At 37.4% G+C, this 13,065-nt stretch overlaps 1 protein-coding gene across 1 annotated transcript in view; it reads left to right on the top strand.

Annotated features, from left to right (window-relative positions):
- The window catches only part of RGS7BP (regulator of G protein signaling 7 binding protein), a gene marked incomplete at both ends in the record, with an annotated part of 78,680 nt that overhangs the window by 23,059 nt on the left and 42,556 nt on the right, over positions 1 to 13,065 (top strand). The window lies entirely within an intron of this gene.

The following is a 13,065-nucleotide window of genomic DNA, read 5'->3' as shown; positions in this document are numbered from 1 at the left end:
TGACACTGATGATTGCAATTCACAAGACTGATTAAAATAGGGAATGAGAACATAGACCTGGGATAACTTGTAATGTTCACTGGTGTCACCTGGAGAGCTTCAGAATATACTAGTGTCTCCATCCTGTCCTCAGAGATTCTGATTTTCTTGGAATAAGGCATGACCTGGAATCCAGATATATTGAATATCTCAGATATTTAATAAACCAGAATTTTTTTAAAAAACCAGAATCTACCTGCCAGGCTATATCAAAAAAAGAAGTAGGAAATACAGAACAGACATAGATTGTTGACCTGGAATGATAAATATAGCTTGAAGACTTCAAAGTGCTTTCAGGTTAAAAAAAAAAATCTCATATTATCCTTAGGGCATACCTGTCTGATATTTTTTCTTGTCCTTTCAGTGAGGAAATGGAGGCTCATAGAGATTAAATGACTTGCCCAAGGTCACAGTTAATAAGTGACAGGGTCAGTCCTTGAACTCATAACCTCTTGACTCAAAGGCCACTAGACTTGCTACTATGCCATGCCCGGCAGAACAGAAATGCCTGAATATGACTCAGATTTATTAGATAATTGAAACTTTTTAATTTTCACTTTATAACTACTAGGAGTAGACTTTACTCTGTTACTGATCAGTAATTGAGAAGATATACTAATTAAGATTCTTGAAAGAAAGGGTAGCTTGTTTTAGATATCTTAAGCAAAAAGGATTTATTGGAAGAGTATGGGGGAGTCATACAATCAAATGGGGGAGCCATAGTGAAGGCTTAGAAAATGGACAGGAACCAAGGAGAGTGCACAGGTGGTATAGCAGAAATGGAATGGCTGGGATGTTGCCCAAGCCAGTGCCAATGATGCTGTGCCAGTGATCCAAATGAATCCTGTCCACCCTTTCCTTTTGTAGCACACACTAAAGGTTTAAAGCCCTGGTAGGAATGCCCGGTGGACCATGAGCAGCATCCTGCTGCAGGCAGTAAGATTCTGCTCTCAACTATTGTAAAATGAATAATATCTTTATTGATTCTTTTATTTTAAAAATACATGGTTATTAAGTCAAAGTCACTGGACACATCAGTCAATTTGCACAATGAGAAGAAAACAAACTCTGCACTTAGGGAATTTATTTGCTATCTCCTAAATTGGAGGCCAAAGGGGTTACAATCTCATTAGCTTCCTCTCCTGCTCCAGTGCCGGACAAAGTTGCCCCCATGCAGCAGTGACAGAGTTGCTTGAAGCTATAGTCTGAAAACACACTTGTTAGTTTGTTCATCCAGCCGACATTTATTATATAACTGTGTGCGAGGCACTGAGGTTTCCAGTACCTGATTTGGGATACAAAGATAAAAATTCATAGATCCTGAAAAAAAATCTTGTTTGTGCATGTGCGTAATGGACCTGTCCTCTGTGTATGAATGTGAGTGTGTGCGTGCTGCAATGCCAGAATCAGAGATAATCTCATTTTTCAAACTGCATAAGGGACTATGGTAATTTAGAGAAACCCTTTATTAATAACATTGGCGTAGCAGAGAGACTAATATGTTTAGACAGTGTTAAATTGTTCATCATCTTGGAAATTCATCTCCTGCCTCTGCCCTCAAGTCTCCTACCTGCTAGTTTCCTTTCCCTCTTTCTTTTTTGCTGCGTGCATACACGCACCACTAGAGAATAAAAATTTCTTATCAGTAAGTGCTATTTTTAGAGAGAATCTTAGGTCTTGAAAGATTTTGTTTCATAAGACTTTTTGGCACACTTTAGTCTTTCCAGAAAAGTGAAAAGGAAGGAGTTCACCAAGGACAAGTTTATACTTAAAGTTAGGCTAATTGAAAAGACAAAAATTGAAACAGAACCATATATGGGTTGAGCTAAACAATGAGTTAACGTTATCACTGCTTAAATCTTTTCTAAACAGTGCAAGCAGCACCAAGATTTGTTGTAATATCCTTTTTTTCCTGAAGCTGTACCTGGGTTGTATCAGCTTAATGTCTGTTTTCATAAACCAAAACAGAGAGAGCTCCCTAGAACAATAAGGCTTAATCTACAAAACACAGAGAAGCAGAATGGGCTATATAAAGAGCATTTACTCTTAGAATAAATTGTGTAAATACCTTTTCAAGTGTCAAAATAATAACCTTTTGTTTCTGGAAGTTGAATGTTGGTGAGCATCTATATTTGCTTTGCTGGGTATTTGGAAAGCCATTTCCATTTTAAAACAGTAAGTAAAAAGAATGAGGATCTAGTTTCCCACTTCACAGGAAAAGGAAAAGCATCAGCTGCTCAAATACCTCTATAAATAATGAAACAATTTTTTTTTCTAAGTTCTTCAGTCCCTGGGGCACTGTTCTTACCTTTACTCCGCATCCCACATTCATAGGTAAGTCCAGAGTTTCCTGTGCCCTACAAACTCCCTGCTCAGGCCATTCTGCTTGGGTCCATCTGGGTAGCGGGGGCTTGTCCTACATTCACTGCTGAGCCAGCTCGTGTTGCAGCCTGAACCACTGATGTTACCAGCCTACCCTTGCCCCCTTCCGTCATGCTCTTGTGTCTCTGCATCTCTTTTCTCACAGCTTCATCCAGGCTACATATTGATTGAAATGGGACCCAGTGCTTCAGTGCCTTTAGTTCACAAGGCACTGCTAGTGTCAAACAGCTATCAAACCGCTATTACCCTTTAATATTCCTTCTGTCCATCCCTGAGAACGCTTCCAACATTGACATGGTCCAGAGGATAACCACACCAACATCTCCCTGAGACACATATGTAGCCTCTTTGTTTCCTCGGAGTGGACTGTCATTCCTCACCTGCTTTCAATTTCCTTTCATTTATTCTGAAATGTCTATAGCCTTATGCCTTAAGAGAAATCCATGTTGATGGCACTGAAACTCGGCTAGGGTAAGGCAGGCCTTTCCAGGCTAATGACAGTTGTATGAATAAATCAGAAGCCATGGAAACTAATACTAAGCTTCAGGACAAATAGCTGTATTTTCCAGATTTTATGGGCTTTGGAATGCCTATCTCTTCATGCCCAAAAATATTCCTTAAAGTAGGGGTTCTCAACTTTCCTGCATATTAGAATCTCCTGAGAAGCTTTAACAATTCCTGATGTTCAGGCCATACTCCACATTAATAGTATGAGCCTCTCTGGGGTGGGACCCAAGCTACCCAGGGCAACCCAAGCTAAGGGGCAACCAATGCCTTCAGAAGATCAGCACCTGATATTTTTTTTCTTCCATATGTAAACGTATGTACCTATAAAAGACCTGGATTTTCAGAATAACTGTACATACATTCAAAGCTTTATGCCTCTCTCTGTTTAGCTAAATTGGAGAAAACTCTGTGACAAGTAAGAGTTTGAGGATACTTTAATCTGTTTTTCCTCACTCATGTCTATTTCTGAGCTCCAGTTACTCTTTCAACAAAGACTTATTGAGCACTTACTATGTACCAGACACTGGGGATACTCCAAGAAATAAAGCAGATAGGATACACCCTCATGGAATTTATACCTGTGAGAGGACACATATGAGAAATAAGAAAACACATAAAAGCAGCATGTGTACAGTGACAGTAATATAAAAGGATAATGTGAAAGCAAGGAGATGAGGAAAGGACAGCTGATTTGGGTGGTCAGGAAGGTTCTCTGAGGAGGTGGCATTTGAGATGAGACCTGAATGGTAAAAGGAATTAACCATGTTAAGATCTGGGACAGAGTATTCCAGGCAGAAGGAGACATGACTGCCAAGACCTTGAGGCAGGAACAATCTTGGTGAGTTCCAGAACCTGACAGTCTGGCATGTGGTCAGAGGGTGGGAGAGCAGGACAAGACAAGATCAAGGAGAAGTTAGAAAGTAGCCTGGTAAGGCCATGCAGGTCTCAAGGATGGGTAGATTTGATTTAAAATGCAGCCATTGGAGAATGCATTTTACATTTTAAAATGTGTGCAGAAAAGACTGCAGGGGACAAGGGAGGTATCAGTAGCTCCAGAGCTGTGGCTTATTTTAGAGTTATTTTTTAGAGGAGAGGTCAAAAGGACTTCCAGATGAATTGAGGTTTAAAAGGAGTTCAGAGGGTGATAAAAAGAGAATGAGGAAAGGGAAGAATCAAAAACATGTCCTTTGTTGTTTGGCCTGAGTAACTGATTGGATGGTAGTGCCATGACTGACACAGGGAGGTCTGAGTGGGGTGCACTTTGGGAGATGAGGGAGCAAAAATCAAAAGCTCCATTTGGACATAAAAACTTCAAGATTCCTTTAGGCATCCATTAATATCCATTAGAAGTTAATGTCCATTAGGACAAGTCTGGAGCTCAGAGAAAAGGTCGAGGCTGTAAATTTAAATTTGGAAGCCATTGACATGGAGGTGATATTTAAAACTTTGGAACTGGATGAGTTAGTTCACTTATGGAGATTATGTAGATAGAAAACAGAGGAAAGTGAAGGACTGGGCACTGAGATACTCTGAAAGCTTAGTAACAAGAGAGAGATCCAGGATTAAGGTTACAGGCCCCTAGAAGTCAAGCGGAAAAAGTTTCTCAAGACAGGGAATGATCATTGTGCCAAATGCCACTGCAATGTCAAAGAAGAGGAAGACAGAGGGATCAGTGCACTTCCTGAAAGGTTCTTGGCGACCTTGCCCTGAGCGGTCAGTGTTGCAGTGGGGACAGAAGTTTGAAGAGACAAGGGGAGGTGAGGAAGTGGAGTTAGTGGCTATTGTGTTCTGACAAGTTTGGAGGCCTGAACGTGTGTCCTTGTTCCCCACACTGATTTAAACTACTAAATATACAGCCCCATCACAATGTGCACATTCCCTGCGTCAGGGCACAAGTGGGTACAAGAGATGCCTGATCCAGTTTGAATGTCATGTATTCAGTGCATCCCCTGGTTGGAATAACAGCTGCAAGAAATGTGAATCTGTGCTTGGTAGGATCGGTTCTCCTCTCACCACCCCAAGCATGAATAACTTCTAGGAAGATGTTTCCTACCAGTCCCACCCTCCAGCTAAGCATCATAATCAAAAGGCAAAATATGTGGTCAGCTAACAAAAGCTGTAAGTAAAAGTTGATGATTTAATGACAGGAAAGACGAGCGCAGAGAACTTCGATCTTAATAGAAAAACTTAAGAGTAAAACTTCCCCACATTCCTATTCACTTGGACTTTCAAACTTGAAAAAATTGGAAGTTTTAGATTGAATTTTAGCTGAACTGGACCATTTTCCCTCCTGCCCTAGAAGATAAAAAGAGACACGTTCTCCTTTATGAAGATTAAATGGTCCTGACAGCACCTTTCAGATTGTGGCCTTGAGAAGCAGCTGATTGTATCTCACCAGTTACTATCAGTGGAACAACTTAAAGTCAGTTTTTAAAAAGGCAAAGAAGTGTTTTGGAAGAGAGTCTTGGAATCAAAATGGATAACACACAAAAGATTCGGAAAGATATAATTATCTGAATTGTCCATATAGTGTGGCTGAAATAAATTCTATTAAAATGTCAATTTGAGTCTCTATTTTGAAGAGAATGATAATTCAGATCGGCATATTAACCATATTTCTGTCTTTGTTCACATTGTAAATAGTCCCCAAAATAATCCTAGTTCATACCCATCACTATAAAAAGTTACAAAATCTTTTTTTCTTGGGATGAGAACCTTTCTAAAATTAACATTTATTGAGTGCATACTACATACCAAGCTCACATACACTTAAATATTTAAAGCTTACAACAATAATTCTTTAGGGAAGGTGTTTAATAATTCTTTAGGGAAGGTGTTTTTTGTTTGTTTATATCCTTTGTGAGGTAACATTGGTTTACAGCACTGTATATGATTTAGGGGAATAGGCTCATACCTCCTAGATGTATGTCACCACCACTCCCCCCTCCCCATCTAAACACCCAGGTCCTTGGCCCTATACCATTGTGATTCTTCGTCTTCTGTTCTCACCCCACCTTCCATCACCCTCTGGGTCTATTTAGGTTTAATTTGATCTAGGGTCTATTTAGGTTTAATTTGATCAGTTCCTTTGTGGGTTTTGTTGTTATTAGCTATTTGGGCATGAGAATTTTTAAGATCTATTCTCAACAATTTTCAAATAAGCAATGCAATATTGTTAGGGGTGGTCACCCGGCTGTACTTTAAATCTACATGCCTTATGTGTTCATCGCTGGAGGTTTATGTCTTTTTCACCCTCTTCACCCATTTGACCCAGCCCCTGCCTCCTGCCTTTGGCAACCACCAGTCCACCAATCTATTCTCTAGATGAGGTATTTTGGCTTTTTTGTTTTTAGATTCCATATTGAAGTGAAATCATATGGTATTTGTCTTCCTCTCTCTAACTTATTTCATTTAACATAATGTCCTCAACATTATCCTTAAGCATATCCAATGTAATAAACAGAAAATAGCAACTCTTTTTTTCATTTATTTTAAGTTTTCATGATTAGTAAGGTAGTAATACTTATGTTTATTGACATAGTCATTATTTCTGCCTTGTTTATAACCTTTGCCCTCTTCCTGTGATGGTATTAATACTTTTAGTTTCTAAAATCTTAATACACTAAGTTTACGTTTGTCAAATCTGGTGCAAATACATTTTTGGTTCACTCTTTGTCAATCATTAACTCATCTTTTGCTTTGTTTTGTTGCTGAGAGAGAAATACCCTAAATCAAAATCAAAAATATTTGCATATATTGTCGCTTTTACTCTAGGTTTTTTTTTGTGATTTTACCTGTTTATTTTTTGTTCTATATAATCTGAGTTAGGATAGGAATTCGTTTATTTCTAAATACTAACCAATTTCACAGCACCGGTTTAAAAACAATATATTCTCTGGAGCTCAAAGGGATAATACTAAATGAAATAAGTCAGAAGGAGAAAGATAAATACTAGATAGTGTCACTAATGTGTAAAATATAGAGAAACCAAAATAAGGGTTAAAGACAAGGTTAAAAACTAACCCTTGAATAGCACCATAGTATGGCATTTTTAATGTATTAGATTGTAATATATGTTAGAACAACAGCATAAATGATGTGGGCTTCCATATTTTATATAAAGTAGTACAATATTTACACTAAATTGATGGTGAAAAATTAAGAATGTATACTATAATCCCTGAAACGAACATGAAAAATATAATGTAGTCATTTAAAAATTCAATAAATTATAACAGAATTCTAAAAAAAAAAAGAAAGAAACTAACACTTGAAAACCAACTGTAGGAGTGAAGCATCCAAAGTGGGGAAGGGGTAAGGGAGGGTAAGATCAGAGAGAGCAGGAAGCAGCAAGGACGATGGGTGATTTGGTGATGGGCCTCCTACAGTGGCAACACCCTATGGGGAGGATCCTACTGTTACCTCAATTAAAAGAATGAACAAATGAATAAATAAATACAAATTTCAATAAATTAAAAATTAAAACAAGCTATCTTCTCTCTGTATTCTGAAGAGCCACACCTACCATCTTTTCGTGTCTTACATATTCATGGTATATTAACTGAAGAGTGGAAAGGTCAAAGTAGACTCATAAATATTATATACATCTTCCTCAATGCCAAGTTTTCCTAATGATACAAAGAATATTGGCATGATCACAGCACAGATGAGGCGTTCCTTCTGGAGGAGCCTGATTCCATCAGAGACAGTTTCCCAGAATTGGGCCTTTCTCCAACATCAGGATGTTTTGGTTTCAGATTGACAACTAAGTTCAGAGCCAAGTATGTGGACATCTTATTCTCAAAAAATAAGATCATTTTGATTGTGGGCTTCCCAATTTTATACTCTTTTAGTTAAACAGGAAATGCTTACATGACTACCTTTCAGTCTCCAGTCATGCCACATAAATCCATAAACTGTAGGTTTTTAACAATGCACAGTCTCGACAGATCAATTCTATGTTGCCAAAAGTTTTATTTTAGGTAGGACTCTCTGGTATCTTTCCACTAATAAATACCATTAGCATATTTAGAAGGAGCTCTGGTTGAGGTCAGTCATTTTCCCCTAGCAGGGAGGGATGGCATGTCAGGCCTGCTATTCACTCTTTATTCTCCTTGTGGACAGCACTTGATTTAACAGTGAAAGGAAACACACATGATTTCTTTTGTGTCCATTTTACAAACCCCCTCCGGCTCTTTAAGTTAAATAACCTGAGTTCTGTGTCTAAATTTCATCAGCGCTTTGTGGCACTACCTTCCCATAACTAGACTATATGAATAAATAAAGCTATTAAGCCCACGATGCTTGTCTCTTGTACATGCACCATCCCCATTGGTCCACTTTAGCTGCTCTGTAAAGCGGTGCTGGGGGAGAACTCCTGTACCTCTTTCCAGATTTTTTTTTTCCCTCTGGCAGCAGCACTTTTAATGTCATATTTCTGGTCTCCTGAACTGCAACAGGATGCATAGCCTCATTTTATAAATGTTACAGAAACAATATTTTATTAATGGTTAGATGGAAATGCTTAGGATACATATGAAATAAACAGTAAAATATGTAACTCTCAACAGCATGTCTTAAACATAGAAAATCTACTTGTGTGAAGAAATGCTTAAAAACTTTTAGAACTCTAAGGAAAGGGCTCTCCACCTTATTTACTCTGCATAATAAACATTAGTATAAAAGTACTAGATGGCTGAAGAGAGTCCAAATACTTCAGAAAAATACTATAAAATAATAATTTTAGAGTCATAAAGAGAGTGATCATAAGAAGTATTTCATGGAGTCATCCACCAAACAAGAAAAATGGCGAGAGAGAATCAATCTGTGGCCATATATGCAAGGTTTGTAGTATGAAAGACCTCTCTAGGTAAAACATAAACACCTATATGACCTACAGTTTGTGTGCTCATTAATCTGCTGGATTGTGGGATATTTGGAAACCTTCTTATGGTAGTGCCAGCAAAGACAGAGACATAAATGGAGTATTTTACTCTAAATTACACAAGATTCTCTAGTTGTCAATGACAAAAACCAGTGCTGAATTAGCTTAGGCCAAAATGAGAATCCCCAGGAGTTCCCAGGAACTCTATGAAAGTGTCAAAACCCAGTGTGAAGATTGGGATTTGGGTGGCTTGCAGGACTCTCTGACTCTGGAATATAAACACCATGAGGATGTTTGCCATCTTGGATACAGTGCATCCCCCTCTCACTCAAGACCAGCTTGTGGGATTTTTTTTTTTTAAATCCCAAAGAATAAATAGATTTTCTTCCAGCTTGAAACTAATCAAATGGGGGCAAGAGTGGGTATTGTGATTGATACAGCTTAGGTCCAGGATCCACCTCTAGTAATCACTTAAGTCTAGGCGAGCAAGTTCCTGAAAGATCACGGGAGGTCTGTACAAGCTACATGAGTGGGGCAGAGGGAGGAATGGTTCCCAGGCAGTCTGTGCACAGACAATGTGGAGGGTGTGTAGGGCAGAAGCAAAGGGTATTCACTCTATCGTCTCTGTAAAGAACAAAAAGAAAAGAGCAGGGCAGAGATCTTGTCATTATCTTTTATCGTTAATGTTGAATCCTGTGTTTTAGTTTCTGTTGCCAAAATAACATCCTTAGGATTTCTGTACAGAAGGTAGAACTTTCAGTTTTTAAAAACTACTGAATTGGGTTTCCTTTCCAGAAATGCAAAAAAAAAAAAAAATGATGCTCTAGACATTCTTGATCCACTACTTAACATTTATAGGATACATATGAGTACATTAGTGATGTTTAACAAAGGAAGTCAGATGTGTCAGAGACTGTAGTATTGGGTACTGGGGCACAAAAAAAATGAGTAAGACACAGTCTCTGCCTTCATCATTCATTCACTGCAGTGGGAGCTAGAAGCAAACAGGTGATGACAATTTAGTATGAATGATACATGTCATCCTATGTCATCCTAGGGATAGCACTTAATGTAGGTTAGGGATTTTAGGAAGAATTTCCCAAAGAAAGTGATATTGATCTTCAAGGTGAGACTTCTAAAGCATTTAGAAGTTGGAAAGGACAGAAGCGTTGAGAAAAGCGTGACAACTAGAAGAAGAGCATGTGCAAAGGCTCTGAGATACCAAAATCATACCACACATTAGAACTAAAAATGGTTTTAATGTAAGACTGAGGGGCAGTAATAAATGAGAATAGTGGGACTAGGCTAGAGAAGTAATCAAGAACCCTGTTGTAAGCTATAGTGAGCAGTTTGACTTTATCCTCAGGGCAACAGAGAACCATTGAAAAGTTTTAGTCAAAGTAATATTATGATCAAAATTGCATTTTTTAAGATTTATCTACTTATGCATACAAGAACTGGGGTACAGGCCAGAGGTGGGGGGATGAGAGGATTCACCAGCGACAGAGTGGGGAACAGAACAGGCAGACTGACTGAAATACACTGCTGAGGGGAGCAGTGGGCAAGACAGGAGAGGTCTGCTGCGCCATGTGGGTAGCTCCCTGACCAGCCGGGGATTGAACTCATGCTGCAGAAGCTGCAAATAGCTTCATAGTGCTGTGCTTAACCCCTTGAGCCACCAGGAAGGCCCCAAAATTGCATTTTAGAAAGTTTACTCTGGCTGTACAGTGGAAATGAGCTGGAAAGTATCAAAACTTAGGAGGATGTTGGTATGATTTATGTTGGCAGTAAAATTACCCTAAAATCAGCTAATATAGTAAGAATAGAAAGAAGAAGAAGGAATTGAGTGAATTTAATTGGTAAAATCAAAGTACTCAACTTAGTCTGAAAAAAGAAAGAGGGGGATAAATTAAGAATAACCCATAAAATTCCAACTTGATCATCTTCATGAATGGGAGTACCATTCATCGAGGCAGGGAATCCAAAAGGAGATTTGGGAGACAGATAGATATTAATCATGATGTTGAATTTGGAGTACCTGAGTGAAATCAAAGTGGAAAAGCCTGATAGACTGTTGGATAAATGGATCTGGACTTCAGTAAATGGTCTGGACTGGAAGTAAACATTGCAAGTATTAATGGAAGTAACGGGAACTGATAAGATGGGTCAGGGAGAGTGTGTAATGTGAGATGAAAAGGACCCTGGGGAACACCAAGTTTAAGAACAGATAGAATAAAGGAGCCAGTACAAAAGACTAAGACCGGCATCCTGCGAGGCTGGAGTAAAACCAAAAGGCAGCATCACAGTAAAAGAGTTTCAAGAAGTAGGAAGAAATCAAGAATGTGGGATACTCCAAAGAGGTCAGAAAATTGTTCATTAGATTTGAAATAAGATTGGTAGATTAGAAATTTAATAAGTGAATACAGACATCACTGAAAGTACTTTGTTTCTAAAGTACTTTGTTACTGGGAGAATACATAAGCCTAAAGACTGTTTTTAAAATGGAAGAAACTTGAATATATTTATTCTAACTTTTGTAGTTAAAACTCTCAGCATTAGAATTTTTTCTCATATGAGGCAGAACATACATATATAATACAGTGATTTGATATACTAATCTTAAGTTCACTTAATTCCTACATCTGTATACATACATCTGTATATGTAACACCACCTAAAGATATAGAACTTTGACAGCACCTCAAAATTTCCATCATGCCTCTTCCACTTAACTTCACTCCCAAGAGGTGAATAACCACTATTCTAATTTCCATCACCATAGATAAGTTTTGCCAGTTCTTGAATTTCATGTCAATAAAATCATACAGTATATGTGGGATTCATTCATGTGTTGCATGTGACAGGTTTTTAAAATTGCATTATAGCATCTCATTGTATGAATGTACTACAGTTCATCCATTTTTCTACTGAATGACATTTGAGTTGTTTCCAGTTTGGGCTATAATAAGACTGCTATAAAATATGTTTGTATATGATTTTATGGTGGATACAGCTTTTCAGTTCTCTTGGGTAAAAGCCTAGGATTAAAATGATGGATTAAAATAGGTGTATGTTTAAGTTAAATAGAGCCAAACAGATTTTTAAGGAATAATAATAATACTGCTTACACCCCCAAAATCAATGTATGGAAATTCTTACCTTTTGTCTTTAATTTTAGCTTTCTGGTCAGTAGACATTTTGAAAGCAGGACTTTCAGAGATTATAAACCACAGCTTCTTAGCTTGTACTTACAAAAATTTAAAAGCTTTCTACTTTAAGCGTTTCCCATAATTGGCTACTGCCCTTCAGTAAAACAAATCTAATATTAAAAACATATAAACATAATTCAGGATGTTTCATGAGAAAGAGGTAATTTAATTCTCTTTTAAAGTTAGCTAAATTATAACAAAGATGAGGGAAATCCTGTCAGAAAGAGTCTCAGTTCTAATTATGAAGATACAGGAAATATTACTACCCAATGGACTACTAAGAATTGAGTGGCTTATATGATGATAGAAATTCTTCATTAATATATCTATTTCAATTTACATTCTGTATAAGTAGTAAGTTTGGAGGTAATGGCTCTCTTTCCCCTTCTCATTTTCATTTTGATGAACTGTATTTGAAATCGTTCACTATGATCAGAATTATAGACTCCATTATTTTAAAAAATGCTAGTGCATCTTTTGGGGAAAATAATGAAATAGAATAAACTATTGACATAAAACTGAACACTGATTATTTTGTAATATTACTCACAATCGTTTCCTCTGTTTGATACAATATTTGAAACCTGACAAAGATAATAGCCATATGACACTCAAATAACATTACCTGTATGATTTATTGTTACAGTAAAATTTTGTATTCATGCTGATATTACACACAAAATTGGTTGTCAATATCATTACCTAATAATTCATTTAATACCCAAAAGTATCATGGTAAGTCTATTTAGAAATCTGTTCACACATTTTACCAAAATAACATGGATTACAACTTTACTTGTAAGACGAAGTGATTAAAGTACTGAAAATAATAGAAATACACATTTGTATGACTGAGTTGGTAAAGGCCTTTCCAAAACTGACACTAAAACCAGTGACCATTAATGAAATGTTTGACAACTGACTCGATAAATATTTGACATTTCTGTGTTCAAGCTCAACAACATGACATAGAAACAGATAAATTCAGAATGAGAAACATTTTAGCAGGTACCTCACATGCTCTCTCCAAAAAAGTATCATGGG

The sequence above is a fragment of the Talpa europaea genome (assembly GCF_964194135.1).
Source record: "Talpa europaea genome assembly, chromosome: 5".
In the NCBI taxonomy this organism is placed as follows: Eukaryota; Metazoa; Chordata; class Mammalia; order Eulipotyphla; family Talpidae; genus Talpa; species Talpa europaea.
This window is presented reverse-complemented; position numbering and strand designations above follow the sequence as displayed.